Raw genomic sequence first — 4068 nt, forward strand, 5'->3', positions numbered from 1 at the left:
AATTTATATATTATTTTATTATAAATTTTCAGAGGGAAACTTTTTTGTTCTCAGTAAATGTCGATGAATTGTGTGAATTAGAGATATATTAATAATATGCTTATCCATTTTTACATATAATTGATATGGAAAACATGACGCAGACAATAGTCAATATAATAGCATTGTCCTTAACTGTGAGAATTTCCCATTGGATTTATTTTCCTAATTAAGTTGTTACAATGGATCAAACTGCGGAAAAGTAAAAACCTTTTCGTAGGTTTGGTCATATGAGAATGATTTCTTAAGCTGAAATTTATATATATTCATTATAATGAATTGATCATGTATTTTAATGATTTATGCTACAAGTTGTTACTTGTTATATTACAACTATAGTCTAACTACATCTTGATTCAAGTTATTATATTTTAGTACTTAACGTAAGTATTAAGTAAATTAAGAACAATTCTATTAAAATTGTGTGAAAAAGTTATCGGTTCTTTGAGCGAATTAAAAAAAAAATTAAAAACTATAAATTCGAAGAAAAATTTCTTACTTTGGAACATTATTCTACGATTCAGTGTTAATGATATGTTTTTATTTTGTAGTTATAAAATGTTTTTTACATATTGTTTCTTAAATAGGTGAATTACTGAAAAAAAAGCTATAGAAAAGTAGTATTATTGAAAAAATACTATAGAAAAGTAATATCATTGGAAAAAAAAATTACAATAATATCATACTGCTCTTGTTTTATAAGTAGTTTTCCTCTCTATTATATTTTCTATAAAATATATAGACAAAATCTCAATACTATCATTTCGTCATTTAACGAACTTTTCATGGCTCATTTTCTTTTCTCACAATACTTTTTAATTTAAACAGCAATGGAAATCTTATGGTTTTGTATTTAAAAAAGAAATGATCGTTTAAGCGTTTACTCATTTAATGAGATATTTATTTTTTAATTGAAAGTGATTAGTCAATGTAAATATACATAAGTTGTTTGTAGCTTATTACTCGATTTGTTCTCTTGACTTTTTCAAATTATTTTATGACTAGCTTTTTTAAATATTAATTTATAACTATTTGACTGCATTTAGGAATAAATATTCTCCATCCCTAGTTTCATTGTTTAATTCAAGTTAACTAATTACTTAAATGTAATAAAAATGGAAAATTCTCAAACTATATGATGAATAAAATAACAGATATAGTATTTTATTGACAGAGCAGAAATATATACATATTTAAAAAAAAATTGCAGATATTGTCTGATTTATATGCTCTGAAGTATACAATAAAATTTTTCACATATTTGTACATGTTTTTATAGCACAATTATGTATGAAAGTAATTTTGTATTTCTCTTCCAGACTTGATTTTTCTGTTATCTGGAAGTAAAAGACATTACATTTGCAATTTTAATAGATTTTATTTATTTATTATGTTTTTTTTATTGTTCCATGGCTTAATTGTGCAAAGTGTGTGTATATAAACATACACATTTGTGTACCTCATCACTACTAGGGTTAACATAAATTTATTTCATTGCTGCATATACATTTCGTTAATATGAATAATTCTTTCTGAAAATTTAGAGGAATGATATTTCTGAAAATAAAAGCAGTTACGAAAATTTTTGTATTTTTATTCATTTATATAATACAGTTTTTTTTTTTAGTCCTTAACTAAAATATCCGGGAGCTGTACAAGGAACTTGTGCGAAACTAGGCAGAATGGTTCAACCATTTCTCATTGATAATTCTTATAATTATAAACAATTGTTAACGTTATGTTTAAGACCCTAAGAGACAATTATGTAATATTTTTTACGAACTGTTTTATAAGATAAAATATAATCGAAATAAAACAAATTTACATTACTTAATATGAAGAACCTTTTATAGTAAACTTTTATATTTTGTATTGAACAATTATATATTTTTATTTAAAAGTCAGTACAATAGTATTTTCCTTTTAGGCATTGAATTGTTATTTGAGGTTTCATTAGGAGCTAAATGTTAAAACATTCAAGGTGTACTGCAATTCAAGATAGCTTATCACTTTCGGCTGGTGGCCATATAATTTGTAAATTTATCAAAAAATTATATCTACCGCAATTCATTAAAACTATAAATCAAGTATTATCTAAATGAATTTTTTTTTTCAAACATATAGTTGTTAAACAAGTTTTAGTTGCCTACCTGAAAATTGAACTATTTTGGCATGCGAATAATTAAACAATTTAAGAGCTTATTTTCCTACAGATAAATTTGTCAAAGACTTATTTTTTTTTTCTAAGAATAAGGAAAATTATCTATCTTCGTTGAAAAATGTCATGCACTAAAAAAAAAAATCTTTTATTCATTTTGCCTATGTCTATAAGCTAACACCTTTAAATATAAATATTTCTTTATATTATGAACAATTATATTACTATATAATTATTATTTTTGTACAAAGTTGGCATAATGAGTTTTTCCCTCGATAATTTTTGTTGAGAGTTAATAATACAAATATTTTGTTTAGGGCCATTTATCAATTAAGTGAGCCAGCTTGAGATGTAGTGCTGAAGAGATATTTTGTTTAGAAACAATATATAAATGTTATAAATATTTTATTTTGCAGATAATTAAAACTAGTGAACTGGTGTAGATAATTTATAGAAAATATTTAGTGAATATATTCTATAACAGGAAGAAAAGCAGGAAATTGTTAAGAAATTTTTTTTTTCAGAATTGGAGTATCTGTTATCAATTTTTTTTTTATGTGAAAAATAATGCTTGATTTATGTATAAAGACGTCGAAATAATATGTATATTTTTTGTGGAAACTAATTTTTATTTTTTTTGAAACTGAAACCATTGTAAAAGTTAGTTGGCTCATAAAATTAACGTACACAGTAACTATTTAGATTTCTTTTATGTACGCCGAAGTTTCGACTTAAATTGTTTGCCTTCATCAGTTCTGAGCTTAACAAGATGCAACCGTAAATAAATAAGTATGGGGAAAAAGTATATGGACATAATAATTGAACAGTACAAACACACTGTATATATTAACACACACACAGTGACTGTTTCAAATTCTTCTATGTATTTTCGATGTAGTTGAATATTTATTATATTAATAAATAAATATAAGATATTTATTTTAGATATTCTCCAACCATCTTTTCGATGATTACATCTACGGTCAAGGATATGTCCGCCATTATGAAACCGCTATTGACTGTTATGGAAATATTCTTTTCACAATAGCCTTTTAACTAAAATATTGTGGGAACCGGTTTACATTATTTATTAACAAAGTAATGGCAAATTAAATCATCTATTTATGAAAACCATAGTTATAATGATATTTTAGCATGGACTCATATAGTAGGATATACAACTGATTGCTCAAATTCATTCAATTCCATTTTGAATTTTAATCATTTTCAAAATATATACTGTTATTTATGAATAAGGTCATTTGTTATGTAATATTGAATCGGATTCAGGCCAAAATTTACATTATAATAGGTATTAATAATGAATAATATTACACAAAGGTACTATAAAAAACAAAGAAGGACGTGAAATATAACAATTATTTAAAAAAAAAAAAACCGACATATTACATATTATAACATTACTATCGTGGCCCGAATAGGGGAAATTTTCCTAAATTATAAAATTTGCTACATTGCCTTTTTTGGTTACTTTGTCAAAATTAAAGTGTTTGTTGAAATCAAAACATTTATTATTATTATTATCAATAATTTATTATTTAAAACTGTATATAGAATATTTATTATTTATTTTGTATACATCTTTAATTAGGGTATGAATTAGCTCTCTTATCTCTATTACGAATGTTTACTACATCATGGATGACAGAATGTTATACTACAGAAAAACAAATTGATTTTTTCGATTAAAAATTTAATTTACTAATGGAATTAAAACCAACGAAAAAAATAATAAAATTTTTAATTTAATTATATTATTTCAAATTCTTGAGACAAGGTAATTATTTATTAAATAAATCAAAAATTCGTATCCATTTCTGTCTCAACACTTTATTTTTCACCAGTCCAAC

The 4068-nt window shown here is 23.9% G+C and overlaps 1 protein-coding gene across 1 annotated transcript in view; it reads left to right on the forward strand.

Annotated features, from left to right (window-relative positions):
- fus (fusilli) overlaps nucleotides 1–4068 on the forward strand; it is a gene marked incomplete in the record, with an annotated part of 152500 nt that overhangs the window by 1148 nt on the left and 147284 nt on the right.

Source organism: Halyomorpha halys, unplaced genomic scaffold (assembly GCF_000696795.3).
Source record: "Halyomorpha halys isolate HHAL.00 unplaced genomic scaffold, Hhal_1.1 Scaffold69.1, whole genome shotgun sequence".
Taxonomy (NCBI): Eukaryota; Metazoa; Arthropoda; class Insecta; order Hemiptera; family Pentatomidae; genus Halyomorpha; species Halyomorpha halys.